This window comes from Phalangium opilio, unplaced genomic scaffold (assembly GCF_054372755.1).
Source record: "Phalangium opilio isolate 3A_F unplaced genomic scaffold, DU_Popi_V2 ptg000017l_1, whole genome shotgun sequence".
NCBI lineage: Eukaryota > Metazoa > Arthropoda > Arachnida > Opiliones > Phalangiidae > Phalangium > Phalangium opilio.
In genome coordinates, this window is record NW_028324151.1 from 10,161,022 (window position 1) to 10,188,819 (window position 27,798).

Sequence of the window (27,798 nt, forward strand, 5' to 3'; positions counted from 1 at the left end):
ACGCAAGGTAATAACCACTATACGAACACGGCTGTAACCCTCTCTGTAATTCTCTTATGTAAAACACTTTTGTTTGAGTAGGAAAAAACAAAGATTAATAATAAAACAAGGGTCTTTTAATGCCGTGACCAGGATTCGAACCTGGGTTATTGCGGCCACAATTCAAGGTACTAACCACTATACGATCACGGCTGTGCCCATCTCTGTAGCTCTCTCATGAAAAACACTTTTGTTTGAGTAGAAAAAAACAAAGATTAATAACAAAACCAAGGGTGTTTTAATGCCGTGACCAGGATTCGAACCTGGGTTATTGCGGCCACAACGCAAGGTACTAACCACTATACGATCAAGGCTGTGCCCCTCTCTGTAGCTCTCTCATGAAAAACACTTTTGTTTGAGTAGGAAAAAACAAAGATTAATAATAAAACCATGGGTCTTTTAATGCCGTGACCAGGATTCGAACCTGGGTTATTGCGGCCACAATTCAAGGTACTAACCACTATACGATCACGGCTGTGCCCCTCTCTGTAGCTCTCTCATGAAAAACACTTTTGTTTGAGTAGGAAAAAACAAAGATTAATAATAAAACCAAGGGTCTTTTAATGCCGTGACCAGGATTCGAACCTGGGTTATTGCGGCCACAACGCAAGGTACTAAACACTATACGTTCACGGCTGTGCCCCTCTCTGTAATTCTCTAATGTAAAACACTTTTTTTTTGAGTAGGAAAAAACAAAAATTAATAATAGAACCAAGGGTCTTTTAATGCCGTGACCAGGATTCGAACCTGGGTTATTGCGGCCACAACGCAAGGTACTAACCACTATACGAACACGGCTGTGCCCCTCTCTGTAATTCTCTTATGTAAAACACTTTTGTTTGAGTAGGAAAAAAAAAGATTAATAATAAAACAAGGTTCTTTTAATGCCGTGACCAGGATTCCAACCTGGGTTATTGCGGCCACAACGCAAGGTACCAACCACTATACTATCACGGCTGTGCCCCTCTCTGTAATTCTCTCATGAGAAACACTTTTGTTTTAGTAAGAAAAATCAAACATTAATAGTAAAACCAAGGGTCTTTTAACGCCGTGACCAGGATTCGAACCTGGGTTATTGCGGCCACAATTCAAGGTACTAACCACTATACGATCACGGCTGTGCCCCTCTCTGTAGCTCTCTCATGAAAAAATCTTTTGTTTGAGTAGGAAAAAACAAAGATTAATAATAAAACCAAGGGTGTTTTAATGCCGTGACCAGGATTCGACCCTGGGTTATTGCGGCCACAACGCAAGGTACTAACCACTATACGAACACGGCTGTGCCCCTCTCTGTAATTCTCTTATGTAAAACACTTTTGTTTGAGTAGGAAAAAAAAAAAGATTAATAATAAAACAAGGTTCTTTTAATGCCGTGACCAGGATTCCAACCTGGGTTATTGCGGCCACAACGCAAGGTACCAACCACTATACTATCACGGCTGTGCCCCTCTCTGTAATTCTCTCATGAGAAACACTTTTGTTTTAGTAAGAAAAATCAAACATTAATAGTAAAAGCAAGGGTCTTTTAACGCCGTGACCAGGATTCGAACCTGGGTTATTGCGGCCACAATTCAAGGTACTAACCACTATACGATCAAGGCTGTGCCCCTCTCTGTAACTCTCTCATGAAAAACACTTTTGTTTGAGTAGGAAAAAACAAAGATTAATAATAAAACCAAGGGTCTTTTAATGCCGTGACCAGGATTCGAACCTGGGTTATTGCGGCCACAACTCAAGTTACTAACCACTATACGATCACGGCTGTGCCCTTCTCTGTAATTCTCTTTTGAAAAACACTTTTGTTTGAGTAGGAAAAAACAAAGATTAGTAAAGATTTGTAATAAAACCAAGGGTCTTTTAATGCCGTGACCAGGATTCGAACCTGGGTTATTGCGGCCACAACGCAAGGTAATAACCACTATACGAACACGGCTGTAACCCTCTCTGTAATTCTCTTATGTAAAACACTTTTGTTTGAGTAGGAAAAAACAAAGATTAATAATAAAACAAGGGTCTTTTAATGCCGTGACCAGGATTCGAACCTGGGTTATTGCGGCCACAATTCAAGGTACTAACCACTATACGATCACGGCTGTGCCCATCTCTGTAGCTCTCTCATGAAAAACACTTTTGTTTGAGTAGAAAAAAACAAAGATTAATAACAAAACCAAGGGTGTTTTAATGCCGTGACCAGGATTCGAACCTGGGTTATTGCGGCCACAACGCAAGGTACTAACCACTATACGATCAAGGCTGTGCCCCTCTCTGTAGCTCTCTCATGAAAAACACTTTTGTTTGAGTAGGAAAAAACAAAGATTAATAATAAAACCAAGGGTCTTTTAATGCCGTGACCAGGATTCGAACCTGGGTTATTGCGGCCACAATTCAAGGTACTAACCACTATACGATCACGGCTGTGCCCCTCTCTGTAGCTCTCTCATGAAAAACACTTTTGTTTGAGTAGGAAAAAACAAAGATTAATAATAAAACCAAGGGTCTTTTAATGCCGTGACCAGGATTCGAACCTGGGTTATTGCGGCCACAACGCAAGGTACTAAACACTATACGATCACGGCTGTGCCCCTCTCTGTAATTCTCTAATGTAAAACACTTTTTTTTTGAGTAGGAAAAAACAAAAATTAATAATAATACCAAGGGTCTTTTAATGCCGTGACCAGGATTCGAACCTGGGTTATTGCGGCCACAACGCAAGGTACTAACCACTATACGAACACGGCTGTGCCCCTCTCTGTAATTCTCTTATGTAAAACACTTTTGTTTGAGTAGGAAAAAAAAAAGATTAATAATAAAACAAGGTTCTTTTAATGCCGTGACCAGGATTCCAACCTGGGTTATTGCGGCCACAACGCAAGGTACCAACCACTATACTATCACGGCTGTGCCCCTCTCTGTAATTCTCTCATGAGAAACACTTTTGTTTTAGTAAGAAAAATCAAACATTAATAGTAAAACCAAGGGTCTTTTAACGCCGTGACCAGGATTCGAACCTGGGTTATTGCGGCCACAATTCAAGGTACTAACCACTATACGATCACGGCTGTGCCCCTCTCTGTAGCTCTCTCATGAAAAAATCTTTTGTTTGAGTAGGAAAAACAAAGATTAATAATAAAACCAAGGGTGTTTTAATGCCGTGACCAGGATTCGACCCTGGGTTATTGCGGCCACAACGCAAGGTACTAACCACTATACGAACACGGCTGTGCCCCTCTTTGTAATTCTCTTATGTAAAACACTTTTGTTTGAGTAGGAAAAAAAAAAGATTAATAATAAAACAAGGTTCTTTTAATGCCGTGACCAGGATTCCAACCTGGGTTATTGCGGCCACAACGCAAGGTACCAACCACTATACTATCACGGCTGTGCCCCTCTCTGTAATTCTCTCATGAGAAACACTTTTGTTTTAGTAAGAAAAATCAAACATTAATAGTAAAACCAAGGGTCTTTTAACGCCGTGACCAGGATTCGAACCTGCGTTATTGCGGCCACAATTCAAGGTACTAACCACTATACGATCAAGGCTGTGCCCCTCTCTGTAACTCTCTCATGAAAAACACTTTTGTTTGAGTAGGAAAAAACAAAGATTAATAATAAAACCAAGGGTCTTTTAATGCCGTGACCAGGATTCGAACCTGGGTTATTGCGGCCACAACTCAAGGTACTAACCACTATACGATCACGGCTGTGCCCTTCTCTGTAATTCTCTTTTGAAAAACACTTTTGTTTGAGTAGGAAAAAACAAAGATTAGTAAAGATTTGTAATAAAACCAAGGGTCTTTTAATGCCGTGACCAGGATTCGAACCTGGGTTATAGCGGCCCAAAAGGCAAGGTACTAACCACTATACGATCACGGCTTTGCCCCTCTCTGTAATTCTCTTATGTAAAAAACTTTTGTTTGAGTAGGAAAAAACAAAGATTAATAATAGAACCAAGGGTCTTTATTGCCGTGACCAGGATTCGAACCTGGGTTATTGCGGCCCCAACGCAAGGTACTAACCACTATACGATCACGGCTGTACGCCTCTCTGTAATTCTCTTTTGAAAAACACTTTTGTTTGAGTAGCAAAAAACAAAGATTAGTAAAGATTAGTAATAAAACCAAGGGTCTTTTAATGCCGTGACCAGGATTCGAACCTGGGTTATAGCGGCCCAAAAGGCAAGGTACTAACCACTATACGATCACGGCTTTGCCCCTCTCTGTAATTCTCTTATGTAAAAAACTTTTGTTTGAGTAGGAAAAAACAAAGATTAATAATAGAACCAAGGGTCTTTATTGCCGTGACCAGGATTCGAACCTGGGATATTGCGGCCACAACGCAAGGTACTAACCACTATACGATCACGGCTGTGCCCATCTCTGTAGCTCTCTCATGAAAAACACTTTTGTTTGAGTAGAAAAAAACAAAGATTAATAACAAAACCAAGGGTGTTTTAATGCCGTGACCAGGATTCGAACCTGGGTTATTGCGGCCACAACGCAAGGTACTAACCACTATACGATCAAGGCTGTGCCCCTCTCTGTAGCTCTCTCATGAAAAACACTTTTGTTTGAGTAGGAAAAAACAAAGATTAATAATAAAACCAAGGGTCTTTTAATGCCGTGACCAGGATTCGAACCTGGGTTATTGCGGCCACAATTCAAGGTACTAACCACTATACGATCACGGCTGTGCCCCTCTCTGTAATTCTCTAATGTAAAACACTTTTTTTTTGAGTAGGAAAAAACAAAAATTAATAATAGAACCAAGGGTCTTTTAATGCCGTGACCAGGATTCGAACCTGGGTTATTGCGGCCACAACGCAAGGTACTAACCACTATACGAACACGGCTGTGCCCCTCTCTGTAATTCTCTTATGTAAAACACTTTTGTTTGAGTAGGAAAAAAAAAAGATTAATAATAAAACAAGGTTCTTTTAATGCCGTGACCAGGATTCCAACCTGGGTTATTGCGGCCACAACGCAAGGTACCAACCACTATACTATCACGGCTGTGCCCCTCTCTGTAATTCTCTCATGAGAAACACTTTTGTTTTAGTAAGAAAAATCAAACATTAATAGTAAAACCAAGGGTCTTTTAACGCCGTGACCAGGATTCGAACCTGGGTTATTGCGGCCACAATTCAAGGTACTAACCACTATACGATCACGGCTGTGCCCCTCTCTGTAGCTCTCTCATGAAAAAATCTTTTGTTTGAGTAGGAAAAAACAAAGATTAATAATAAAACCAAGGGTGTTTTAATGCCGTGACCAGGATTCGACCCTGGGTTATTGCGGCCACAACGCAAGGTACTAACCACTATACGAACACGGCTGTGCCCCTCTCTGTAATTCTCTTATGTAAAACACTTTTGTTTGAGTAGGAAAAAAAAAGATTAATAATAAAACAAGGTTCTTTTAATGCCGTGACCAGGATTCCAACCTGGGTTATTGCGGCCACAACGCAAGGTACCAACCACTATACTATCACGGCTGTGCCCCTCTCTGTAATTCTCTCATGAGAAACACTTTTGTTTTAGTAAGAAAAATCAAACATTAATAGTAAAACCAAGGGTCTTTTAACGCCGTGACCAGGATTCGAACCTGGGTTATCGCGGCCACAATTCAAGGTACTAACCACTATACGATCAAGGCTGTGCCCCTCTCTGTAACTCTCTCATGAAAAACACTTTTGTTTGAGTAGGAAAAAACAAAGATTAATAATAAAACCAAGGGTCTTTTAATGCCGTGACCAGGATTCGAACCTGGGTTATTGCGGCCACAACTCAAGGTACTAACCACTATACGATCACGGCTGTGCCCTTCTCTGTAATTCTCTTTTGAAAAACACTTTTGTTTGAGTAGGAAAAAACAAAGATTAGTAAAGATTTGTAATAAAACCAAGGGTCTTTTAATGCCGTGACCAGGATTCGAACCTGGGTTATAGCGGCCCAAAAGGCAAGGTACTAACCACTATACGATCACGGCTTTGCCCCTCTCTGTAATTCTCTTATGTAAAAAACTTTTGTTTGAGTAGGAAAAAACAAAGATTAATAATAGAACCAAGGGTCTTTATTGCCGTGACCAGGATTCGAACCTGGGTTATTGCGGCCCCAACGCAAGGTACTAACCACTATACGATCACGGCTGTACGCCTCTCTGTAATTGTCTTTTGAAAAACACTTTTGTTTGAGTAGGAAAAAACAAAGATTAGTAAAGATTAGTAATAAAACCAAGGGTCTTTTAATGCCGTGACCAGGATTCGAACCTGGGTTATAGCGGCCCAAAAGGCAAGGTACTAACCACTATACGATCACGGCTTTGCCCCTCACTGTAATTCTCTTATGTAAAAAACTTTTGTTTGAGTAGGAAAAAACAAAGATTAATAATAGAACCAAGGGTCTTTATTGCCGTGACCAGGATTCGAACCTGGGATATTGCGGCCACAACGCAAGGTACTAACCACTATACGATCACGGCTGTGAACCTGTCTGTAATTCTCTTATGAAAAACACTTTTGTTTGAGTAGGAAAAAACAAAGATTACTAATAAAACCAAGGGTCTTTTAATGCCGTGACCAGGATTCGAACCTGGGTTATTGCGGCCACAACGCAAGGTACTAACCACTATACGATCACGGCTGTGCCCCTCTTTGTAATTCTCTCATGAAATACACTTTTGTTTGAGTAGGAAAAAACAAACATTAATAGTAAAACCAAGGGTCTTTTAATGCCGTGACCAGGATTCGAACCTGGGTTATTGCGGCCACAACGCAAGGTACTAACCACTATACGATCACGGCTTTGCCCCTCTCTGTGATTCTCTTATGTAAAAAACTTTTGTTTGAGTAGGAAAAAACAAAGATTAATAATAGAATCAAGGGTCTTTATTGCCGTGACCAGGATTCGAACCTGGGTTATTGCGGCCACAACTCAAGGTACTAACCACTATACGATCACGGCTGTGCCCTTCTCTGAAATTCTCTTTTGAAAAACACTTTTGTTTGAGTAGGAAAAAACAAAGATTAGTAAAGATTAGTAATAAAACCAAGGGTCTTTTAATGCCGTGACCAGGATTCGAACTTGGGTTATTGCGGCCACAACGCAAGGTACTAACCACTATACGATCACGGCTTTGCCCCTCTCTGTAATTCTCTTATGTAAAAAACTTTTGTTTGAGTAGGAAAAAACAAAGATTAATAATAGAACCAAGGGTCTTTTAATGCCGTGACCAGGATTCGAACCTGGGCTTTTGCGGCCACAACGCAAGGCACTAACCACTATACGATCACGGCTGTGCCCCTCTCTGTAATTCTCTTATGAAAACACTTTTGTTTGAGTAGGAAAAAACAAAGATAAATAATAAAACCAAGAATCTTTTAATGCCGTTACCAGGATTCGAACTTGGGTTATTGCGGCCACAACTCCAGGTACTAACCACTATACGATCACGGCTGTGCCCCTCTCTGTAATTCTCTAATGAAAAACAATTTTGTTTGAGTAGGAAAAAACAAACATTAATAGTAAAACCAAGTATCTTTTAATGCCGTGACCAGGATTCGAACCTGGGTTATTGCGGCCACAACTCAAGGTACTAACCACTATACGATCACGGCTGTGCCCCTCTCTGTAATTCTTATGAAAAACACTTTTGTTTGAGTAGGAAAAAACAAAGATTAATAATAAAACCAAGGCTGTTTTAATGCCGTGACCAGGATTCGAACCTGGGTTATTGCGGCCACAACACAAGGTACTAACCACTATACGATCACGGCTTTGCCCCTCTCTGTAATTCTCTTATGTAAAAAACTTTTGTTTGAGTAGGAAAAAACAAAGATTAATAATAGAACCAAGGGTCTTTATCGCCGTGACCAGGATGCGAACCTGGGTTATTGCGGCCCCAACGCAAGGTACTAACCACTATACGATCACGGCTGTACGCCTCTCTGTAATTCTCTTTTGAAAAACACTTTTGTTTGAGTAGGAAAAAACAAAGATTAGTAATAAAACCAAGGGTCTTTTAATGCCGTGACCAGGATTCGAACCTGGGTTATTGCGGCCACAACGCAAGGTACTAACCACTATACGATCACGGCTGTGCCCCTCTCTGTAATTCTCTTATGAAAAAAACTTTTGTTTGAGTAGGAAAAAACAAAGATTAATAATAGAACCAAGGGTCTTTATCGCCGTGACCAGGATTCGAACCTGGGTTATTGCGGCCACAACTCAAGGTACTAACCACTATACGATCACGGCTGTGCCCTTCTCTGTAATTCTCTTTTGAAAAACACTTTTGTTTGAGTAGGAAAAAACAAAGATTAGTAAAGATTAGTAATAAAACCAAGGGTCTTTTAATGCCGTGACCAGGATTCGAACCTGGGTTATTGCGGCCACAACGCAAGGTACTAACCACTATACGATCACGGCTTTGCCCCTCTCTGTAATTCTCTTATGTAAAAAACTTTTGTTTGAGTAGGAAAAAACAAAGATTAATAATAGAACCAAGGGTCTTTTAATGCCGTGACCAGGATTCGAACCTGGGCTATTGCGGCCACAACGCAAGGCACTAACCACTATACGATCACGGCTGTGCCCCTCTCTGTAATTCTCTTATGAAAACACTTTTGTTTGAGTAGGAAAAAACGAAGATAAATAATAAAACCAAGAATTTTTTAATGCCGTTACCAGGATTCGAACTTGGGTTATTGCGGCCACAACTCAAGGTACTAACCACTATATGATCACGGCTGTGCCCCTCTCTGTAATTCTCTAATGAAAAACAATTTTGTTTGGTAGGAAAAAACAAACATTAATAGTAAAACCAAGTATCTTTTAATGCCGTGACCAGGATTCGAACCTGGGTTATTGTGGCCACAACTCAAGGTACTAACCACTATACGATCACGGCTGTGCCCCTCTCTGTAATCCTCTTATGAAAAACACTTTTGTTTGAGTAGGAAAAAACAAAGATTAATAATAAAACCAAGGGTGTTTTAATGCCGTGACCAGGATTCGAACCCGGGTTATTGCGGCCACAACGCAAGGTACTAACCACTATACGATCACGGCTGTGCCCCTCTTTGTAATTCTCTCATGAAATACACTTTTGTTTGAGTAGGAAAAAAAAAAGATTAATAATAAAACCAAGGGTCTTTTAATGCCGTGACCAGGATTCTAACCTGGGTTATTGCGGCCACAACGCAAGGTACTAACCACTATACGATCACGGCTTTGCCCCTCTCTGTGATTCTCTTATGTAAAAAACTTTTGTTTGAGTAGGAAAAAACAAAGATTAATAATAGAATCAAGGGTCTTTATTGCCGTGACCAGGATTCGAACCTGGGTTATTGCGGCCACAACTCAAGGTACTAACCACTATACGATCACGGCTGTGCCCTTCTCTGTAATTCTCTTTTGAAAAACACTTTTGTTTGAGTAGGAAAAAACAAAGATTAGTAAAGATTAGTAAAGATTAGTAATAAAACCAAGGGTCTTTTAATGCCGTGACCAGGATTCGAACCTGGGTTATTGCGGCCACAACGCAAGGTACTAACCACTATACGATCACGGCTTTGCCCCTCTCTGTAATTCTCTTATGTAAAAAACTTTTGTTTGAGTAGGAAAAAACAAAGATTAATAATAGAACCAAGGGTCTTTTAATGCCGTGACCAGGATTCGAACCTGGGCTATTGCGGCCACAACGCAAGGCACTAACCACTATACGATCACGGCTGTGCCCCTCCCTGTAATTCTCTTATGTAAAACACTTTTGTTTGAGTAGGAAAAAACAAACATTAATAGTAAAACCAAGGGTCTTTTAATGCCGTGACCAGGATTCGAACCTGGGTTATTGCGGCCACAACTCAAGGTACTAACCACTATACGATCACGGCTGTGCCCCTCTCTGTAATTCTCTTACGAAAAACACTTTTGTTTGAGTAGAAAAAAACAAAGATTAATAATAAAACCAAGGGTCTTTTAATGCCGTGACCAGGATTCCTACCTGGGCTATTGCGGCCACAACGCAAGGTACTAACCACTATACGATCACGGCTGTGCCCCTCTCTGTAATTCTCTTATGTAAAAAACTTTTGTTTGAGTAGGAAAAAACAAACATTAATAGTAAAACCAAGGGTCTTTTAATGCCGTGACCAGGATTCGAACCTGGGTTATTGCGGCCACAACTCAAGGTACTAACCAATATACGATCACGGTTGTGCCCCTCTGTGTAATCCTCTTATGAAAAACACTTTTGTTTGAGTAGGAAAAAACAAAGATTAATAATAAAACCAAGAGTGTTTTAATGCCGTGACCAGGATTCGAACCTGTGTTATTGCGGCCACAACGCAAGGTACTAACCACTATACGATCACGGCTGTGCCCCTCTCTTTAATTCTCCTTTGAAAAACACTTTCGTTTGAGTAGGAAAAAACAAAGATTAGTATTAAAACCAAGGGTCTTTTAATGCCGTGACCAGGATTCGAACTTGGGTTATTGCGGCCACAACGCAAGGAACCAACCACTATACGATCACGGCTGTGCCCTCTCTGTAATTCTCTTATGTATAACACTTTTGTTTGAGTAGGAAAAAACATAGATTAATAATAGAACCAAGGGTGTTTTAATGCCGTGACCAGGATTCGAACTTGGGTTATTGCGGCCACAACGCAAGGTACTAACCACTATACGATCACGGCTGTGCCCCTCTCTTTAATTCTCTTTTGAAAAACACTTTCGTTTGGGTAGGAAAAAACAAAGATTAGTAATAAAAGCAAGGGTCTTTTAATGCCGTGACCAGGATTTGAACTTGGGTTATTGCGGCCACAACGCAAGGATTTAACCACTATACGATCACGGCTGTGCCCTCTCTGTAATTCTCTTATGTATAACACTTTTGTTTGAGTAGGAAAAAACATAGATTAATAATAGAACCAAGGGTCTTTTAAAGCCGTGACCAGGATTCGAACCTGGGTTATTGCGGCCACAACGCAAGGTACTAACCACTATACGATCACGACTGTGCCCCTCTCTGTAGCTCTCTCATGAAAAACACTTTTGTTTGAGTAGGAAAAAACCAAGATTAATAATAAAACCAAGGGTCTTTTAATGCCGTGACCAGGATTCGAACCTGGGTTATTGCGGCCACAACGAAAGGTACTAACCACTATACGATCACGGCTGTGCCCCTCTCTGTAATTCTCTTATGAAAAACACTTTTGTTTGAGTAGGAAAAAACAAAGACTAATAATAAAACCAAGGGTCTTTTAATGCCGTGACCAGGATTCGAACCTGGGTTATTGCGGCCACAACGCAAGGTAATAACCACTATACGAACACGGCTGTGCCCCTCTCTGTAATTCTCTTATGTAAAACACTTTTGTTTGAGTAGGAAAAAACAAAGATTAATAATAAAACAAGGGTCTTTTAATGCCGTGACCAGGATTCGAACCTGGGTTATTGCGGCCACAATTCAAGGTACTAACCACTATACGATCACGGCTGTGCCCATCTCTGTAGCTCTCTCATGAAAAACACTTTTGTTTGAGTAGAAAAAAACAAAGATTAATAATAAAACCAAGGGTGTTTTAATGCCGTGACCAGGATTCGAACCTGGGTTATTGCGGCCGCAACGCAAGGTACTAACCACTATACGATCAAGGCTGTGCCCCTCTCTGTAGCTCTCTCATGAAAAACACTTTTGTTTGAGTAGGAAAAAACAAAGATTAATAATAAAACCAAGGGTCTTTTAATGCCGTGACCAGGATTCGAACCTGGGTTATTGCGGCCACAACGCAAGGTACTAAACACTATACGATCACGGCTGTGCCCCTCTCTGTAATTCTCTAATGTAAAACACTTTTTTTTTGAGTAGGAAAAAACAAAAATTAATAATAGAACCAAGGGTCTTTTAATGCCGTGACCAGGATTCGAACCTGGGTTATTGCGGCCACAACGCAAGGTACTAACCACTATACGAACACGGCTGTGCCCCTCTCTGTAATTCTCTTATGTAAAACACTTTTGTTTGAGTAGGAAAAAAAAAAAGATTAATAATAAAACAAGGTTCTTTTAATGCCGTGACCAGGATTCCAACCTGGGTTATTGCGGCCACAACGCAAGGTACCAACCACTATACTATCACGGCTGTGCCCCTCTCTGTAATTCTCTCATGAGAAACACTTTTGTTTTAGTAAGAAAAATCAAACATTAATAGTAAAACCAAGGGTCTTTTAACGCCGTGACCAGGATTCGAACCTGGGTTATTGCGGCCACAATTCAAGGTACTAACCACTATACGATCACGGCTGTGCCCCTCTCTGTAGCTCTCTCATGAAAAAATCTTTTGTTTGAGTAGGAAAAAACAAAGATTAATAATAAAACCAAGGGTGTTTTAATGCCGTGACCAGGATTCGACCCTGGGTTATTGCGGCCACAACGCAAGGTACTAACCACTATACGATCAAGGCTGTGCCCCTCTCTGTAACTCTCTCATGAAAAACACTTTTGTTTGAGTAGGAAAAAACAAAGATTAATAATAAAACCAAGGGTCTTTTAATGCCGTGACCAGGATTCGAACCTGGGTTATTGCGGCCACAACTCAAGGTACTAACCACTATACGATCACGGCTGTGCCCTTCTCTGTAATTCTCTTTTGAAAAACACTTTTGTTTGAGTAGGAAAAAACAAAGATTAGTAAAGATTTGTAATAAAACCAAGGGTCTTTTAATGCCGTGACCAGGATTCGAACCTGGGTTATAGCGGCCCAAAAGGCAAGGTACTAACCACTATACGATCACGGCTTTGCCCCTCTCTGTAATTCTCTTATGTAAAAAACTTTTGTTTGAGTAGGAAAAAACAAAGATTAATAATAGAACCAAGGGTCTTTATTGCCGTGACCAGGATTCGAACCTGGGTTATTGCGGCCCCAACGCAAGGTACTAACCACTATACGATCACGGCTGTACGCCTCTCTGTAATTCTCTTTTGAAAAACACTTTTGTTTGAGTAGGAAAAAACAAAGATTAGTAATAAAACCAAGGGTCTTTTAATGCCGTGACCAGGATTCGAACCTGGGTTATAGCGGCCCAAAAGGCAAGGTACTAACCACTATACGATCACGGCTTTGCCCCTCTCTGTAATTCTCTTATGTAAAAAACTTTTGTTTGAGTAGGAAAAAACAAAGATTAATAATAGAACCAAGGGTCTTTATTGCCGTGACCAGGATTCGAACCTGGGTTATTGCGGCCCCAACGCAAGGTACTAACCACTATACGATCACGGCTGTACGCCTCTCTGTAATTCTCTTTTGAAAAACACTTTTGTTTGAGTAGGAAAAAACAAAGATTAGTAATAAAACCGAGGGTCTTTTAATGCTGTGACCAGGATTCGAACCTGGATTATTGCGGCCACAACGCAAGGTACTAACCACGATACGATCACGGCTGTGAACCTGTCTGTAATTCTCTTATGAAAAACACTTTTGTTTGAGTAGGAAAAAACAAAGATTACTAATAAAACCAAGGGTCTTTTAATGCCGTGACCAGGATTCGAACCTGGGTTATTGCGGCCACAACGCAAGGTACTAACCACTATACGATCACGGCTGTGCCCCTCTTTGTAATTCTCTCATGAAATACACTTTTGTTTGAGTAGGAAAAAACAAAGATTAATAATAAAACCAAGGGTCTTTTAATGCCGTGACCAGGATTCGAACCTGGGTTATTGCGGCCACAACGCAAGGTACTAACCACTATACGATCACGGCTTTGCCCCTCTCTGTGATTCTCTTATGTAAAAAACTTTTGTTTGAGTAGGAAAAAACAAAGATTAATAATAGAATCAAGGGTCTTTATTGCCGTGACCAGGATTCGAACCTGGGTTATTGCGGCCACAACTCAAGGTACTAACCACTATACGATCACGGCTGTGCCCTTCTCTGAAATTCTCTTTTGAAAAACACTTTTGTTTGAGTAGGAAAAAACAAAGATTAGTAAAGATTAGTAAAGATTAGTAATAAAACCAAGGGTCTTTTAACGCCGTGACCAGGATTCGAACCTGGGTTATTGCGGCCACAACGCAAGGTACTAACCACTATACGATCACGGCTTTGCCCCTTTCTGTAATTCTCTTATGTAAAAAACTTTTGTTTGAGTAGGAAAAAACAAAGATTAATAATAGAACCAAGGGTCTTTTAATGCCGTGACCAGGATTCGAACCTGGGCTATTGCGGCCACAACGCAAGGCACTAACCACTATACGATCACGGCTGTGCCCCTCTCTGTAATTCTCTTATGAAAACACTTTTGTTTGAGTAGGAAAAAACAAAGATAAATAATTAAACCAAGAATCTTTTAATGCCGTTACCAGGATTCGAACTTGGGTTATTGCGGCCACAACTCCAGGTACTAACCACTATACGATCACGGCTGTGCCCCTCTCTGTAATTCTCTAATGAAAAACAATTTTGTTTGAGTAGGAAAAAACAAACATTAATAGTAAAACCAAGTATCTTTTAATGCCGTGACCAGGATTCGAACCTGGGTTATTGCGGCCACAACTCAAGGTACTAACCACTATACGATCACGGCTGTGCCCCTCTCTGTAATCCTCTTATGAAAAACACTTTTGTTTGAGTAGGAAAAAACAAAGATTAATAATAAAACCAAGGGTGTTTTAATGCCGTGACCAGGATTCGAACCTGGGTTATTGCGGCCACAACACAAGGTACTAACCACTATACGATCACGGCTTTGCCCCTCTCTGTAATTCTCTTATGTAAAAAACTTTTGTTTGAGTAGGAAAAAACAAAGATTAATAATAGAACCAAGGGTCTTTATCGCCGTGACCAGGATTCGAACCTGGGTTATTGCGGCCCCAACGCAAGGTACTAACCACTATACGATCACGGCTGTACGCCTCTCTGTAATTCTCTTTTGAAAAACACTTTTGTTTGAGTAGGAAAAAACAAAGATTAGTAATAAAACCAAGGGTCTTTTAATGCCGTGACCAGGATTCGAACCTGGGTTATTGCGGCCACAACGCAAGGTACTAACCACTATACGATCACGGCTGTGCCCCTCTCTGTAATTCTCTTATGAAAAAAACTTTTGTTTGAGTAGGAAAAAACAAAGATTAATAATAGAACCAAGGGTCTTTTAATGCCGTGACCAGGATTCGAACCTGGGTTATTGCGGCCACAACGCAAGGTACTAACCACTATACGATCACGGCTGTGCCCCTCTCTCTAATTCTCTTATGAAAAAAACTTTTGTTTGAGTAGGAAAAAACAAAGATTAGTATTAAAACCAAGGGTCTTTTAATGCCGTGACCAGGATTCGAACTTGGGTTATTGCGGCCACAACGCAAGGAACTAACCAATATACGATCACGGCTGTGCCCTCTCTGTAATTCTCTTATGTATAACACTTTTGTTTGAGTAGGAAAAAACATAGATTAATAATAGAACCAAGGGTGTTTTAATGCCGTGACCAGGATTCGAACTTGGGTTATTGCGGCCACAACGCAAGGTACTAACCACTATACGATCACGGCTGTGCCCCTCTCTTTAATCCTCTTTTGAAAAACACTTTCGTTTGGGTAGGAAAAAACAAAGATTAGTAATAAAAGCAAGGGTCTTTTAATGCCGTGACCAGGATTTGATCTTGGGTTATTGCGGCCACAACGCAAGGAACTAACCACTATACGATCACGGCTGTGCCCTCTCTGTAATTCTCTTATGTATAACACTTTTGTTTGAGTAGGAAAAAACATAGATTAATAATAGAACCAAGGGTCTTTTAAAGCCGTGACCAGGATTCGAACCTGGGTTATTGCGGCCACAACGCAAGGTACTAACCACTATACGATCACGACTGTGCCCCTCTCTGTAGCTCTCTCATGAAAAACACTTTTGTTTGAGTAGGAAAAAACCAAGATTAATAATAAAACCAAGGGTCTTTTAATGCCGTGACCAGGATTCGAACCTGGGTTATTGCGGCCACAACGAAAGGTACTAACCACTATACGATCACGGCTGTGCCCCTCTCTGTAATTCTATTATGAAAAACACTTTTGTTTGAGTAGGAAAAAACAAAGATTAATAATAAAACCAAGGGTCTTTTAATGCCGTGACCAGGATTCGAACCTGGGTTATTGCGGCCACAACGCAAGGTAATAACCACTATACGAACACGGCTGTGCCCCTCTCTGTAATTCTCTTATGTAAAACACTTTTGTTTGAGTAGGAAAAAACAAAGATTAATAATAAAACAAGGGTCTTTTAATGCCGTGACCAGGATTCGAACCTGGGTTATTGCGGCCACAATTCAAGGTACTAACCACTATACGATCACGGCTGTGCCCATCTCTGTAGCTCTTTCATGAAAAACACTTTTGTTTGAGTAGAAAAAAACAAAGATTAATAATAAAACCAAGGGTGTTTTAATGCCGTGACCAGGATTCGAACCTGGGTTATTGCGGCCACAACGCAAGGTACTAACCACTATACGATCAAGGCTGTGCCCCTCTCTGTAGCTCTCTCATGAAAAACACTTTTATTTGAGTAGGAAAAAACAAAGATTAATAATAAAACCAAGGGTCTTTTAATGCCGTGACCAGGATTCGAACCTGGGTTATTGCGGCCACAACGCAAGGTACTAAACACTATACGATCACGGCTGTGCCCCTCTCTGTAATTCTCTAATGTAAAACACTTTTTTTTGAGTAGGAAAAAACAAAAATTAATAATAGAACCAAGGGTCTTTTAATGCCGTGACCAGGATTCCAACCTGGGTTATTGCGGCCACAACGCAAGGTACCAACCACTATACTATCACGGCTGTGCCCCTCTCTGTAATTCTCTCATGAGAAACACTTTTGTTTTAGTAAGAAAAATCAAACATTAATAGTAAAACCAAGGGTCTTTTAACGCCGTGACCAGGATTCGAACCTGGGTTATTGCGGCCACAGTTCAAGGTACTAACCACTATACGATCACGGCTGTGCCCCTCTCTGTAGCTCTCTCATGAAAAAATCTTTTGTTTGAGTAGGAAAAAACAAAGATTAATAATAAAACCAAGGGTGTTTTAATGCCGTGACCAGGATTCGACCCTGGGTTATTGCGGCCACAACGCAAGGTACTAACCACTATACGATCAAGGCTGTGCCCCTCTCTGTAACTCTCTCATGAAAAACACTTTTGTTTGAGTAGGAAAAAACAAAGATTAATAATAAAACCAAGGGTCTTTTAATGCCGTGACCAGGATTCGAACCTGGGTTATTGCGGCCACAACTCAAGGTACTAACCACTATACGATCACGGCTGTGCCCTTCTCTGTAATTCTCTTTTGAAAAACACTTTTGTTTGAGTAGGAAAAAACAAAGATTAGTAAAGATTTGTAATAAAACCAAGCGTCTTTTAATGCCGTGACCAGGATTCGAACCTGGGTTATAGCGGCCCAAAAGGCAAGGTACTAACCACTATACGATCACGGCTTTGCCCCTCTCTGTAATTCTCTTATGTAAAAAACTTTTGTTTGAGTAGGAAAAAACAAAGATTAATAATAGAACCAAGGGTCTTTATTGCCGTGACCAGGATTCGAACCTGGGATATTGCGGCCACAACGCAAGGTACTAACCACTATACGATCACGGCTGTGAACCTGTCTGTAATTCTCTTATGAAAAGCACTTTTGTTTGAGTAGGAAAAAACAAAGATTACTAATAAAACCAAGGGTCTTTTAATGCCGTGACCAGGATTCGAACCTGGGTTATTGCGGCCACAACGCAAGGTACTAACCACTATACGATCACGGCTGTGCCCCTCTTTGTAATTCTCTCATGAAATACACTTTTGTTTGAGTAGGAAAAAACAAAGATTAATAATAAAACCAAGGGTCTTTTAATGCCGTGACCAGGATTCGAACCTGGGTTATTGCGGCCACAACGCAAGGTACTAACCACTATACGATCACGGCTTTGCCCCTCTCTGTGATTCTCTTATGTAAAAAACTTTTGTTTGAGTAGGAAAAAACAAAGATTAATAATAGAATCAAGGGTCTTTATTGCCGTGACCAGGATTCGAACCTGGGTTTTTGCGGCCACAACTCAAGGTACTAACCACTATACGATCACGGCTGTGCCCTTCTCTGAAATTCTCTTTTGAAAAACACTTTTGTTTGAGTAGGAAAAAACAAAGATTAGTAAAGATTAGTAAAGATTAGTAATAAAACCAAGGGTCTTTTAATGCCGTGACCAGGATTCGAACCTGGGTTATTGCGGCCACAACGCAAGGTACTAACCACTATACGATCACGGCTTTGCCCCTCTCTGTAATTCTCTTATGTAAAAAACTTTTGTTTGAGTAGGAAAAAACAAAGATTAATAATAGAACCAAGGGTCTTTTAATGCCGTGACCAGGATTCGAACCTGGGCTATTGCGGCCACAACGCAAGGCACTAACCACTATACGATCACGGCTGTGCCCCTCTCTGTAATTCTCTTATGAAAACACTTTTGTTTGAGTAGGAAAAAACAAAGATAAATAATAAAACCAAGAATCTTTTAATGCCGTTACCAGGATTCGAACTTGGGTTATTGCGGCCACAACTCCAGATAAACCACTATACGATCACGGCTGTGCCCCTCTCTGTAATTCTCTAATGAAAAACAATTTTGTTTGAGTAGGAAAAAACAAACATTAATAGTAAAACCAAGTATCTTTTAATGCCGTGACCAGGATTCGAACCTGGGTTATTGCGGCCACAACTCAAGGTACTAACCACTATACGATCACGGCTGTGCCCCTCTCTGTAATCCTCTTATGAAAAACACTTTTGTTTGAGTAGGAAAAAACAAAGATTAATAATAAAACCAAGGGTGTTTTAATGCCGTGACCAGGATTCGAACCTGGGTTATTGCGGCCACAACACAAGGTACTAACCACTATACGATCACGGCTTTGCCCCTCTCTGTAATTCTCTTATGTAAAAAACTTTTGTTTGAGTAGGAAAAAACAAAGATTAATAATAGAACCAAGGGTCTTTATCGCCGTGACCAGGATGCGAACCTGGGTTATTGCGGCCCCAACGCAAGGTACTAACCACTATACGATCACGGCTGTACGCCTCTCTGTAATTCTCTTTTGAAAAACACTTTTGTTTGAGTAGGAAAAAACAAAGATTAGTAATAAAACCAAGGGTCTTTTAATGCCGTGACCAGGATTCGAACCTGGGTTATTGCGGCCACAACTCAAGGTACTAACCACTATACGATCACGGCTGTGCCCTTCTCTGTAATTCTCTTTTGAAAAACACTTTTGTTTGAGTAGGAAAAAACAAAGATTAGTAAAGATTTGTAATAAAACCAAGCGTCTTTTAATGCCGTGACCAGGATTCGAACCTGGGTTATAGCGGCCCAAAAGGCAAGGTACTAACCACTATACGATCACGGCTTTGCCCCTCTCTGTAATTCTCTTATGTAAAAAACTTTTGTTTGAGTAGGAAAAAACAAAGATTAATAATAGAACCAAGGGTCTTTATTGCCGTGACCAGGATTCGAACCTGGGATATTGCGGCCACAACGCAAGGTACTAACCACTATACGATCACGGCTGTGAACCTGTCTGTAATTCTCTTATGAAAAACACTTTTGTTTGAGTAGGAAAAAACAAAGATTACTAATAAAACCAAGGGTCTTTTAATGCCGTGACCAGGATTCGAACCTGGGTTATTGCGGCCACAACGCAAGGTACTAACCACTATACGATCACGGCTGTGCCCCTCTTTGTAATTCTCTCATGAAATACACTTTTGTTTGAGTAGGAAAAAACAAAGATTAATAATAAAACCAAGGGTCTTTTAATGCCGTGACCAGGATTCGAACCTGGGTTATTGCGGCCACAACGCAAGGTACTAACCACTATACGATCACGGCTTTGCCCCTCTCTGTGATTCTCTTATGTAAAAAACTTTTGTTTGAGTAGGAAAAAACAAAGATTAATAATAGAATCAAGGGTCTTTATTGCCGTGACCAGGATTCGAACCTGGGTTATTGCGGCCACAACTCAAGGTACTAACCACTATACGATCACGGCTGTGCCCTTCTCTGAAATTCTCTTTTGAAAAACACTTTTGTTTGAGTAGGAAAAAACAAAGATTAGTAAAGATTAGTAAAGATTAGTAATAAAACCAAGGGTCTTTTAATGCCGTGACCAGGATTCGAACCTGGGTTATTGCGGCCACAACGCAAGGTACTAACCACTATACGATCACGGCTTTGCCCCTCTCTGTAATTCTCTAATGTAAAAAACTTTTGTTTGAGTAGGAAAAAACAAAGATTAATAATAGAACCAAGGGTCTTTTAATGCCGTGACCAGGATTCGAACCTGGGCTATTGCGGCCACAACGCAAGGCACTAACCACTATACGATCACGGCTGTGCCCCTCTCTGTAATTCTCTTATGAAAACACTTTTGTTTGAGTAGGAAAAAACAAAGATTAATAATAAAACCAAGGGTCTTTTAATGCCGTGACCAGGATTCGAACCTGGGTTATTGCGGCCACAACTCAAGGTACTAACCACTATACGATCACGGCTGTGCCCTTCTCTGTAATTCTCTTTTGAAAAACACTTTTGTTTGAGTAGGAAAAAACAAAGATTAGTAAAGATTTGTAATAAAACCAAGCGTCTTTTAATGCCGTGACCAGGATTCGAACCTGGGTTATAGCGGCCCAAAAGGCAAGGTACTAACCACTATACGATCACGGCTTTGCCCCTCTCTGTAATTCTCTTATGTAAAAAACTTTTGTTTGAGTAGGAAAAAACAAAGATTAATAATAGAACCAAGGGTCTTTATTGCCGTGACCAGGATTCGAACCTGGGATATTGCGGCCACAACGCAAGGTACTAACCACTATACGATCACGGCTGTGAACCTGTCTGTAATTCTCTTATGAAAAACACTTTTGTTTGAGTAGGAAAAAACAAAGATTACTAATAAAACCAAGGGTCTTTTAATGCCGTGACCAGGATTCGAACCTGGGTTATTGCGGCCACAACGCAAGGTACTAACCACTATACGATCACGGCTGTGCCCCTCTTTGTAATTCTCTCATGAAATACACTTTTGTTTGAGTAGGAAAAAACAAAGATTAATAATAAAACCAAGGGTCTTTTAATGCCGTGACCAGGATTCGAACCTGGGTTATTGCGGCCACAACGCAAGGTACTAACCACTATACGATCACGGCTTTGCCCCTCTCTGTGATTCTCTTATGTAAAAAACTTTTGTTTGAGTAGGAAAAAACAAAGATTAATAATAGAATCAAGGGTCTTTATTGCCGTGACCAGGATTCGAACCTGGGTTATTGCGGCCACAACTCAAGGTACTAACCACTATACGATCACGGCTGTGCCCTTCTCTGAAATTCTCTTTTGAAAAACACTTTTGTTTGAGTAGGAAAAAACAAAGATTAGTAAAGATTAGTAAAGATTAGTAATAAAACCAAGGGTCTTTTAATGCCGTGACCAGGATTCGAACCTGGGTTATTGCGGCCACAACGCAAGGTACTAACCACTATACGATCACGGCTTTGCCCCTCTCTGTGATTCTCTTATGTAAAAAACTTTTGTTTGAGTAGGAAAAAACAAAGATTAATAATAGAATCAAGGGTCTTTATTGCCGTGACCAGGATTCGAACCTGGGTTATTGCGGCCACAACTCAAGGTACTAACCACTATACGATCACGGCTGTGCCCTTCTCTGAAATTCTCTTTTGAAAAACACTTTTGTTTGAGTAGGAAAAAACAAAGATTAGTAAAGATTAGTAAAGATTAGTAATAAAACCAAGGGTCTTTTAATGCCGTGACCAGGATTCGAACCTGGGTTATTGCGGCCACAACGCAAGGTACTAACCACTATACGATCACGGCTTTGCCCCTCTCTGTAATTCTCTTATGTAAAAAACTTTTGTTTGAGTAGGAAAAAACAAAGATTAATAATAGAACCAAGGGTCTTTTAATGCCGTGACCAGGATTCGAACCTGGGCTATTGCGGCCACAACGCAAGGCACTAACCACTATACGATCACGGCTGTGCCCCTCTCTGTAATTCTCTTATGAAAACACTTTTGTTTGAGTAGGAAAAAACAAAGATAAATAATAAAACCAAGAATCTTTTAATGCCGTTACCAGGATTCGAACTTGGGTTATTGCGGCCACAACTCCAGATAAACCACTATACGATCACGGCTGTGCCCCTCTCTGTAATTCTCTAATGAAAAACAATTTTGTTTGAGTAGGAAAAAACAAACATTAATAGTAAAACCAAGTATCTTTTAATGCCGTGACCAGGATTCGAACCTGGGTTATTGCGGCCACAACTCAAGGTACTAACCACTATACGATCACGGCTGTGCCCCTCTCTGTAATCCTCTTATGAAAAACACTTTTGTTTGAGTAGGAAAAAACAAAGATTAATAATAAAACCAAGGGTGTTTTAATGCCGTGACCAGGATTCGAACCTGGGTTATTGCGGCCACAACACAAGGTACTAACCACTATACGATCACGGCTTTGCCCCTCTCTGTAATTCTCTTATGTAAAAAACTTTTGTTTGAGTAGGAAAAAACAAAGATTAATAATAGAACCAAGGGTCTTTATCGCCGTGACCAGGATGCGAACCTGGGTTATTGCGGCCCCAACGCAAGGTACTAACCACTATACGATCACGGCTGTACGCCTCTCTGTAATTCTCTTTTGAAAAACACTTTTGTTTGAGTAGGAAAAAACAAAGATTAGTAATAAAACCAAGGGTCTTTTAATGCCGTGACCATGATTCGAACCTGGGTTATTGCGGCCACAACGCAAGGTACTAACCACTATACGATCACGGCTGTGCCCCTCTCTGTAATTCTCTTATGAAAAAAACTTTTGTTTGAGTAGGAAAAAACAAAGATTAATAATAGAACCAAGGGTCTTTATCGCCGTGACCAGGATTCGAACCTGGGTTATTGCGGCCACAACTCAAGGTACTAACCACTATACGATCACGGCTGTGCCCTTCTCTGTAATTCTCTTTTGAAAAACACTTTTGTTTGAGTAGGAAAAAACAAAGATTAGTAAAGATTAGTAAAGATTAGTAATAAAACCAAGGGTCTTTTAATGCCGTGACCAGGATTCGAACCTGGGTTATTGCGGCCACAACGCAAGGTACTAACCACTATACGATCACGGCTTTGCCCCTCTCTGTAATTCTCTTATGTAAAAAACTTTTGTTTGAGTAGGAAAAAACAAAGATTAATAATAGAACCAAGGGTCTTTTAATGCCGTGACCAGGATTCGAACCTGGGCTATTGCGGCCACAACGCAAGGCACTAACCACTATACGATCACGGCTGTGCCCCTCTCTGTAATTCTCTTATGAAAACACTTTTGTTTGAGTAGGAAAAAACAAAGATAAATAATAAAACCAAGAATTTTTTAATGCCGTTACCAGGATTCGAACTTGGGTTATTGCGGCCACAACTCAAGGTACTAACCACTATACGATCACGGCTGTGCCCCTCTCTGTAATTCTCTAATGAAAAACAATTTTGTTTGAGTAGGAAAAAACAAAGATAAATAATAAAACCAAGAATTTTTTAATGCCGTTACCAGGATTCGAACTTGGGTTATTGCGGCCACAACTCAAGGTACTAACCACTATACGATCACGGCTGTGCCCCTCTCTGTAATTCTCTAATGAAAAACAATTTTGTTTGAGTAGGAAAAAACAAACATTAATAGTAAAACCAAGTATCTTTTAATGCCGTGACCAGGATTCGAACCTGGGTTATTGTGGCCACAACTCAAGGTACTAACCACTATACGATCACGGCTGTGCCCCTCTCTGTAATCCTCTTATGAAAAACACTTTTGTTTGAGTAGGAAAAAACAAAGATTAATAATAAAACCAAGGGTGTTTTAATGCCGTGACCAGGATTCGAACCTGGGTTATTGCGGCCACAACGCAAGGTACTAACCACTATACGATCACGGCTGTGCCCCTCTTTGTAATTCTCTCATGAAATACACTTTTGTTTGAGTAGGAAAAAACAAAGATTAATAATAAAACCAAGGGTCTTTTAATGCCGTGACCAGGATTCTAACCTGGGTTATTGCGGCCACAACGCAAGGTACTAACCACTATACGATCACGGCTTTGCCCCTCTCTGTGATTCTCTTATGTAAAAAACTTTTGTTTGAGTAGGAAAAAACAAAGATTAATAATAGAATCAAGGGTCTTTATTGCCGTGACCAGGATTCGAACCTGGGTTATTGCGGCCACAACGCAAGGTACTAACCACTATACGATCACGGCTGTGCCCCTCTCTGTAATTCTCTTATGTAAAACTCTTTTGTTTGAGTAGGAAAAAACAAAGATTAATAATAGAACCAAGGGTCTTTTAATGCCGTGACCAGGATTCGAACCTGGGTTATTGCGGCCACAACGCAAGGTACTAACCACTATACGATCACGGCTGTGCCCCTCTCTGTAATTCTCTAATGAAAACCTATTTTGTTTGAGTAGGAAAAAACAAACATTAATAGTAAAACCAAGGGTCTTTTAATGCCGTGACCAGGATTCGAACCTGGGTTATTGCGGCCACAACGCAAGGTACTAACCACTATACGATCACGGCTGTGCCCCTCTTTGTAATTCTCTCATGAAATACACTTTTGTTTGAGTAGGAAAAAACAAAGATTAATAATAAAACCAAGGGTCTTTTAATGCCGTGACCAGGATTCGAACCTGGGTTATTGCGGCCACAACGCAAGGTACTAACCACTATACGATCACGGCATTGCCCCTCTCTGTGATTCTCTTATGTAAAAAACTTTTGTTTGAGTAGGAAAAAACAAAGATTAATAATAGAATCAAGGGTCTTTATTGCCGTGACCAGGATTCGAACCTGGGTTATTGCGGCCACAACTCAAGGTACTAACCACTATACGATCACGGCTGTGCCCTTCTCTGTAATTCTCTTTTGAAAAACACTTTTGTTTGAGTAGGAAAAAACAAAGACTAGTAAAGATTAGTAATAAAACCAAGGGTCTTTTAATGCCGTGACCAGGATTCGAACCTGGGTTATTGCGGCCACAACGCAAGGTACTAACCACTATACGATCACGGCTTTGCCCCTCTCTGTAATTCTCTTATGTAAAAAACTTTTGTTTGAGTAGGAAAAAACAAAGATTAATAATAGAACCAAGGGTCTTTTAATGCCGTGACCAGGATTCGAACCTGGGCTATTGCGGCCACAACGCAAGGCACTAACCACTATACGATCACGGCTGTGCCCCTCCCTGTAATTCTCTTATGTAAAACACTTTTGTTTGAGTAGGAAAAAACAAACATTAATAGTAAAACCAAGGGTCTTTTAATGCCGTGACCAGGATTCGAACCTGGGTTATTGCGGCCACAACTCAAGGTACTAACCACTATACGATCACGGCTGTGCCCCTCTCTGTAATTCTCTTACGAAAAACACTTTTGTTTGAGTAGAAAAAAACAAAGATTAATAATAAAACCAAGGGTCTTTTAATGCCGTGACCAGGATTCCTACCTGGGCTATTGCGGCCACAACGCAAGGTACTAACCACTATACGATCACGGCTGTGCCCCTCTCTGTAATTCTCTTATGTAAAACACTTTTGTTTGAGTAGGAAAAAACAAACATTAATAGTAAAACCAAGGGTCTTTTAATGCCGTGACCAGGATTCGAACCTGGGTTATTGCGGCCACAACTCAAGGTACTAACCACTATACGATCACGGTTGTGCCCCTCTCTGTAATCCTCTTATGAAAAACACTTTTGTTTGAGTAGGAAAAAACAAAGATTAATAATAAAACCAAGGGTGTTTTAATGCCGTGACCAGGATTCGAACCTGTGTTAATGCGGCCACAACGCAAGGTACTAACCACTATACGATCACGGCTGTGCCCCTCTCTGTAATTCTCTTATGTAAAACACTTTTGTTTGAGTAGGAAAAAACAAACATTAATAGTAAAACCAAGGGTCTTTTAATGCCGTGACCAGGATTCGAACCTGGGTTATTGCGGCCACAACTCAAGGTACTAACCACTATACGATCACGGTTGTGCCCCTCTCTGTAATCCTCTTATGAAAAACACTTTTGTTTGAGTAGGAAAAAACAAAGATTAATAATAAAACCAAGAGTGTTTTAATGCCGTGACCAGGATTCGAACCTGTGTTATTGCGGCCACAACGCAAGGTACTAACCGCTATACGATCACGGCTGTGCCCCTCTCTTTAATTCTCTTTTGAAAAACACTTTCGTTTGAGTAGGAAAAAACAAAGATTAGTATTAAAACCAAGCTTCTTTTAATGCCGTGACCAGGATTCGAACTTGGGTTATTGCGGCCACAACGCAAGGAACTAACCACTATACGATCACGGCTGTGCCCTCTCTGTAATTCTCTTATGTATAACACTTTTGTTTGAGTAGGAAAAAACATAGATTAATAATAGAACCAAGGGTGTTTTAATGCCGTGACCAGGATTCGAACTTGGGTTATTGCGGCCACAACGCAAGGTACTAACCACTATACGATCACGGCTGTGCCCCTCTCTTTAATTCTCTTTTGAAAAACACTTTCGTTTGGGTAGGAAAAAACAAAGATTAGTAATAAAAGCAAGGGTCTTTTAATGCCGTGACCAGGATTTGAACTTGGGTTATTGCGGCCACAACGCTAGGAACTAACCACTATACGATCACGGCTGTGCCCTCTCTGTAATTCTCTTATGTATAACACTTTTGTTTGAGTAGGAAAAAACATAGATTAATAATAGAACCAAGGGTCTTTTAAAGCCGTGACCAGGATTCGAACCTGGGTTATTGCGGCCACAACGCAAGGTACTAACCACTATACGATCACGACTGTGCCCCTCTCTGTAGCTCTCTCATGAAAAACACTTTTGTTTGAGTAGGAAAAAACCAAGATTAATAATAAAACCAAGGGTCTTTTAATGCCGTGACCAGGATTCGAACCTGGGTTATTGCGGCCACAACGAAAGGTACTAACCACTATACGATCACGGCTGTGCCCCTCTCTGTAATTCTCTTATGAAAAACACTTTTGTTTGAGTAGGAAAAAACAAAGATTAATAATAAAACCAAGGGTCTTTTAATGCCGTGACCAGGATTCGAACCTGGGTTATTGCGGCCACAACGCAAGGTAATAACCACTATACGAACACGGCTGTGCCCCTCTCTGTAATTCTCTTATGTAAAACACTTTTGTTTGAGTAGGAAAAAACAAAGATTAATAATAAAACAAGGGTCTTTTAATGCCGTGACCAGGATTCGAACCTGGGTTATTGCGGCCACAATTCAAGGTACTAACCACTATACGATCACGGCTGTGCCCATCTCTGTAGCTCTCTCATGAAAAACACTTTTGTTTGAGTAGGAAAAAACAAAGATTAATAATAAAACCAAGGGTCTTTTAATGCCGTGACCAGGATTCGAACCTGGGTTATTGCGGCCACAACGCAAGGTACTAAACACTATACGATCACGGCTGTGCCCCTCTCTGTAATTCTCTAATGTAAAACACTTTTTTTTTGAGTAGGAAAAAACAAAAATTAATAATAGAACCAAGGGTCTTTTAATGCCGTGACCAGGATTCGAACCTGGGTTATTGCGGCCACAACGCAAGGTACTAACCACTATACGAACACGGCTGTGCCCCTCTCTGTAAT

At 40.5% G+C, this 27,798-nt stretch overlaps 51 non-coding genes across 51 annotated transcripts; all 51 read right to left on the reverse strand.

The window, feature by feature from the left end:
* Positions 1–4,000: 4,000 nt before the first annotated feature.
* TRNAP-GGG (transfer RNA proline (anticodon GGG)) lies at positions 4,001–4,072 on the reverse strand. Its single transcript has one exon. It is a non-coding gene; the product is annotated as a tRNA-Pro (tRNA).
* A 260-nt stretch (positions 4,073–4,332) lies between these two features.
* TRNAH-GUG (transfer RNA histidin (anticodon GUG)) lies at positions 4,333–4,404 on the reverse strand. The gene has a single exon. It is a non-coding gene; the product is annotated as a tRNA-His (tRNA).
* Positions 4,405–6,111: 1,707 nt separating this feature from the next.
* TRNAP-GGG (transfer RNA proline (anticodon GGG)) lies at positions 6,112–6,183 on the reverse strand. The gene has a single exon. It is a non-coding gene; the product is annotated as a tRNA-Pro (tRNA).
* Positions 6,184–6,443: 260 nt separating this feature from the next.
* Positions 6,444–6,515, reverse strand: TRNAH-GUG (transfer RNA histidin (anticodon GUG)). Its single transcript has one exon. It is a non-coding gene; the product is annotated as a tRNA-His (tRNA).
* An 89-nt stretch (positions 6,516–6,604) lies between these two features.
* TRNAH-GUG (transfer RNA histidin (anticodon GUG)) lies at positions 6,605–6,676 on the reverse strand. Its single transcript has one exon. It is a non-coding gene; the product is annotated as a tRNA-His (tRNA).
* Positions 6,677–6,765: 89 nt separating this feature from the next.
* Positions 6,766–6,837, reverse strand: TRNAH-GUG (transfer RNA histidin (anticodon GUG)). Its single transcript has one exon. It is a non-coding gene; the product is annotated as a tRNA-His (tRNA).
* A 420-nt stretch (positions 6,838–7,257) lies between these two features.
* TRNAH-GUG (transfer RNA histidin (anticodon GUG)) lies at positions 7,258–7,329 on the reverse strand. The gene has a single exon. It is a non-coding gene; the product is annotated as a tRNA-His (tRNA).
* A 408-nt stretch (positions 7,330–7,737) lies between these two features.
* TRNAH-GUG (transfer RNA histidin (anticodon GUG)) lies at positions 7,738–7,809 on the reverse strand. Its single transcript has one exon. It is a non-coding gene; the product is annotated as a tRNA-His (tRNA).
* A 249-nt stretch (positions 7,810–8,058) lies between these two features.
* TRNAH-GUG (transfer RNA histidin (anticodon GUG)) lies at positions 8,059–8,130 on the reverse strand. The gene has a single exon. It is a non-coding gene; the product is annotated as a tRNA-His (tRNA).
* A 259-nt stretch (positions 8,131–8,389) lies between these two features.
* TRNAH-GUG (transfer RNA histidin (anticodon GUG)) lies at positions 8,390–8,461 on the reverse strand. The gene has a single exon. It is a non-coding gene; the product is annotated as a tRNA-His (tRNA).
* An 89-nt stretch (positions 8,462–8,550) lies between these two features.
* On the reverse strand, positions 8,551–8,622 carry TRNAH-GUG (transfer RNA histidin (anticodon GUG)). Its single transcript has one exon. It is a non-coding gene; the product is annotated as a tRNA-His (tRNA).
* A 409-nt stretch (positions 8,623–9,031) lies between these two features.
* TRNAH-GUG (transfer RNA histidin (anticodon GUG)) lies at positions 9,032–9,103 on the reverse strand. The gene has a single exon. It is a non-coding gene; the product is annotated as a tRNA-His (tRNA).
* A 430-nt stretch (positions 9,104–9,533) lies between these two features.
* On the reverse strand, positions 9,534–9,605 carry TRNAH-GUG (transfer RNA histidin (anticodon GUG)). Its single transcript has one exon. It is a non-coding gene; the product is annotated as a tRNA-His (tRNA).
* An 89-nt stretch (positions 9,606–9,694) lies between these two features.
* Positions 9,695–9,766, reverse strand: TRNAH-GUG (transfer RNA histidin (anticodon GUG)). The gene has a single exon. It is a non-coding gene; the product is annotated as a tRNA-His (tRNA).
* A 3,156-nt stretch (positions 9,767–12,922) lies between these two features.
* On the reverse strand, positions 12,923–12,994 carry TRNAP-GGG (transfer RNA proline (anticodon GGG)). Its single transcript has one exon. It is a non-coding gene; the product is annotated as a tRNA-Pro (tRNA).
* Positions 12,995–13,244: 250 nt separating this feature from the next.
* On the reverse strand, positions 13,245–13,316 carry TRNAP-GGG (transfer RNA proline (anticodon GGG)). Its single transcript has one exon. It is a non-coding gene; the product is annotated as a tRNA-Pro (tRNA).
* Positions 13,317–13,566: 250 nt separating this feature from the next.
* TRNAH-GUG (transfer RNA histidin (anticodon GUG)) lies at positions 13,567–13,638 on the reverse strand. The gene has a single exon. It is a non-coding gene; the product is annotated as a tRNA-His (tRNA).
* Positions 13,639–13,727: 89 nt separating this feature from the next.
* On the reverse strand, positions 13,728–13,799 carry TRNAH-GUG (transfer RNA histidin (anticodon GUG)). Its single transcript has one exon. It is a non-coding gene; the product is annotated as a tRNA-His (tRNA).
* A 269-nt stretch (positions 13,800–14,068) lies between these two features.
* On the reverse strand, positions 14,069–14,140 carry TRNAH-GUG (transfer RNA histidin (anticodon GUG)). The gene has a single exon. It is a non-coding gene; the product is annotated as a tRNA-His (tRNA).
* An 89-nt stretch (positions 14,141–14,229) lies between these two features.
* On the reverse strand, positions 14,230–14,301 carry TRNAH-GUG (transfer RNA histidin (anticodon GUG)). The gene has a single exon. It is a non-coding gene; the product is annotated as a tRNA-His (tRNA).
* Positions 14,302–14,711: 410 nt separating this feature from the next.
* TRNAH-GUG (transfer RNA histidin (anticodon GUG)) lies at positions 14,712–14,783 on the reverse strand. Its single transcript has one exon. It is a non-coding gene; the product is annotated as a tRNA-His (tRNA).
* Positions 14,784–14,871: 88 nt separating this feature from the next.
* TRNAP-GGG (transfer RNA proline (anticodon GGG)) lies at positions 14,872–14,943 on the reverse strand. Its single transcript has one exon. It is a non-coding gene; the product is annotated as a tRNA-Pro (tRNA).
* An 89-nt stretch (positions 14,944–15,032) lies between these two features.
* Positions 15,033–15,104, reverse strand: TRNAH-GUG (transfer RNA histidin (anticodon GUG)). Its single transcript has one exon. It is a non-coding gene; the product is annotated as a tRNA-His (tRNA).
* An 89-nt stretch (positions 15,105–15,193) lies between these two features.
* TRNAH-GUG (transfer RNA histidin (anticodon GUG)) lies at positions 15,194–15,265 on the reverse strand. The gene has a single exon. It is a non-coding gene; the product is annotated as a tRNA-His (tRNA).
* A 2,350-nt stretch (positions 15,266–17,615) lies between these two features.
* On the reverse strand, positions 17,616–17,687 carry TRNAH-GUG (transfer RNA histidin (anticodon GUG)). Its single transcript has one exon. It is a non-coding gene; the product is annotated as a tRNA-His (tRNA).
* Positions 17,688–17,776: 89 nt separating this feature from the next.
* Positions 17,777–17,848, reverse strand: TRNAH-GUG (transfer RNA histidin (anticodon GUG)). The gene has a single exon. It is a non-coding gene; the product is annotated as a tRNA-His (tRNA).
* An 89-nt stretch (positions 17,849–17,937) lies between these two features.
* Positions 17,938–18,009, reverse strand: TRNAH-GUG (transfer RNA histidin (anticodon GUG)). The gene has a single exon. It is a non-coding gene; the product is annotated as a tRNA-His (tRNA).
* Positions 18,010–18,278: 269 nt separating this feature from the next.
* On the reverse strand, positions 18,279–18,350 carry TRNAH-GUG (transfer RNA histidin (anticodon GUG)). The gene has a single exon. It is a non-coding gene; the product is annotated as a tRNA-His (tRNA).
* An 89-nt stretch (positions 18,351–18,439) lies between these two features.
* TRNAH-GUG (transfer RNA histidin (anticodon GUG)) lies at positions 18,440–18,511 on the reverse strand. The gene has a single exon. It is a non-coding gene; the product is annotated as a tRNA-His (tRNA).
* Positions 18,512–18,919: 408 nt separating this feature from the next.
* TRNAH-GUG (transfer RNA histidin (anticodon GUG)) lies at positions 18,920–18,991 on the reverse strand. Its single transcript has one exon. It is a non-coding gene; the product is annotated as a tRNA-His (tRNA).
* Positions 18,992–19,572: 581 nt separating this feature from the next.
* TRNAH-GUG (transfer RNA histidin (anticodon GUG)) lies at positions 19,573–19,644 on the reverse strand. Its single transcript has one exon. It is a non-coding gene; the product is annotated as a tRNA-His (tRNA).
* An 89-nt stretch (positions 19,645–19,733) lies between these two features.
* Positions 19,734–19,805, reverse strand: TRNAH-GUG (transfer RNA histidin (anticodon GUG)). Its single transcript has one exon. It is a non-coding gene; the product is annotated as a tRNA-His (tRNA).
* An 89-nt stretch (positions 19,806–19,894) lies between these two features.
* On the reverse strand, positions 19,895–19,966 carry TRNAH-GUG (transfer RNA histidin (anticodon GUG)). The gene has a single exon. It is a non-coding gene; the product is annotated as a tRNA-His (tRNA).
* A 269-nt stretch (positions 19,967–20,235) lies between these two features.
* Positions 20,236–20,307, reverse strand: TRNAH-GUG (transfer RNA histidin (anticodon GUG)). The gene has a single exon. It is a non-coding gene; the product is annotated as a tRNA-His (tRNA).
* Positions 20,308–20,396: 89 nt separating this feature from the next.
* Positions 20,397–20,468, reverse strand: TRNAH-GUG (transfer RNA histidin (anticodon GUG)). Its single transcript has one exon. It is a non-coding gene; the product is annotated as a tRNA-His (tRNA).
* Positions 20,469–20,888: 420 nt separating this feature from the next.
* On the reverse strand, positions 20,889–20,960 carry TRNAH-GUG (transfer RNA histidin (anticodon GUG)). The gene has a single exon. It is a non-coding gene; the product is annotated as a tRNA-His (tRNA).
* Positions 20,961–21,049: 89 nt separating this feature from the next.
* Positions 21,050–21,121, reverse strand: TRNAH-GUG (transfer RNA histidin (anticodon GUG)). The gene has a single exon. It is a non-coding gene; the product is annotated as a tRNA-His (tRNA).
* Positions 21,122–21,210: 89 nt separating this feature from the next.
* On the reverse strand, positions 21,211–21,282 carry TRNAH-GUG (transfer RNA histidin (anticodon GUG)). The gene has a single exon. It is a non-coding gene; the product is annotated as a tRNA-His (tRNA).
* A 269-nt stretch (positions 21,283–21,551) lies between these two features.
* Positions 21,552–21,623, reverse strand: TRNAH-GUG (transfer RNA histidin (anticodon GUG)). Its single transcript has one exon. It is a non-coding gene; the product is annotated as a tRNA-His (tRNA).
* Positions 21,624–21,892: 269 nt separating this feature from the next.
* TRNAH-GUG (transfer RNA histidin (anticodon GUG)) lies at positions 21,893–21,964 on the reverse strand. The gene has a single exon. It is a non-coding gene; the product is annotated as a tRNA-His (tRNA).
* Positions 21,965–22,053: 89 nt separating this feature from the next.
* On the reverse strand, positions 22,054–22,125 carry TRNAH-GUG (transfer RNA histidin (anticodon GUG)). Its single transcript has one exon. It is a non-coding gene; the product is annotated as a tRNA-His (tRNA).
* A 408-nt stretch (positions 22,126–22,533) lies between these two features.
* Positions 22,534–22,605, reverse strand: TRNAH-GUG (transfer RNA histidin (anticodon GUG)). The gene has a single exon. It is a non-coding gene; the product is annotated as a tRNA-His (tRNA).
* A 590-nt stretch (positions 22,606–23,195) lies between these two features.
* TRNAH-GUG (transfer RNA histidin (anticodon GUG)) lies at positions 23,196–23,267 on the reverse strand. Its single transcript has one exon. It is a non-coding gene; the product is annotated as a tRNA-His (tRNA).
* Positions 23,268–23,356: 89 nt separating this feature from the next.
* On the reverse strand, positions 23,357–23,428 carry TRNAH-GUG (transfer RNA histidin (anticodon GUG)). The gene has a single exon. It is a non-coding gene; the product is annotated as a tRNA-His (tRNA).
* Positions 23,429–23,999: 571 nt separating this feature from the next.
* Positions 24,000–24,071, reverse strand: TRNAH-GUG (transfer RNA histidin (anticodon GUG)). Its single transcript has one exon. It is a non-coding gene; the product is annotated as a tRNA-His (tRNA).
* A 249-nt stretch (positions 24,072–24,320) lies between these two features.
* Positions 24,321–24,392, reverse strand: TRNAH-GUG (transfer RNA histidin (anticodon GUG)). Its single transcript has one exon. It is a non-coding gene; the product is annotated as a tRNA-His (tRNA).
* An 89-nt stretch (positions 24,393–24,481) lies between these two features.
* On the reverse strand, positions 24,482–24,553 carry TRNAH-GUG (transfer RNA histidin (anticodon GUG)). The gene has a single exon. It is a non-coding gene; the product is annotated as a tRNA-His (tRNA).
* Positions 24,554–24,642: 89 nt separating this feature from the next.
* Positions 24,643–24,714, reverse strand: TRNAH-GUG (transfer RNA histidin (anticodon GUG)). The gene has a single exon. It is a non-coding gene; the product is annotated as a tRNA-His (tRNA).
* Positions 24,715–24,803: 89 nt separating this feature from the next.
* Positions 24,804–24,875, reverse strand: TRNAH-GUG (transfer RNA histidin (anticodon GUG)). The gene has a single exon. It is a non-coding gene; the product is annotated as a tRNA-His (tRNA).
* A 259-nt stretch (positions 24,876–25,134) lies between these two features.
* TRNAH-GUG (transfer RNA histidin (anticodon GUG)) lies at positions 25,135–25,206 on the reverse strand. Its single transcript has one exon. It is a non-coding gene; the product is annotated as a tRNA-His (tRNA).
* An 89-nt stretch (positions 25,207–25,295) lies between these two features.
* On the reverse strand, positions 25,296–25,367 carry TRNAH-GUG (transfer RNA histidin (anticodon GUG)). The gene has a single exon. It is a non-coding gene; the product is annotated as a tRNA-His (tRNA).
* Between the last annotated feature and the right edge of the window lie 2,431 nt (positions 25,368–27,798).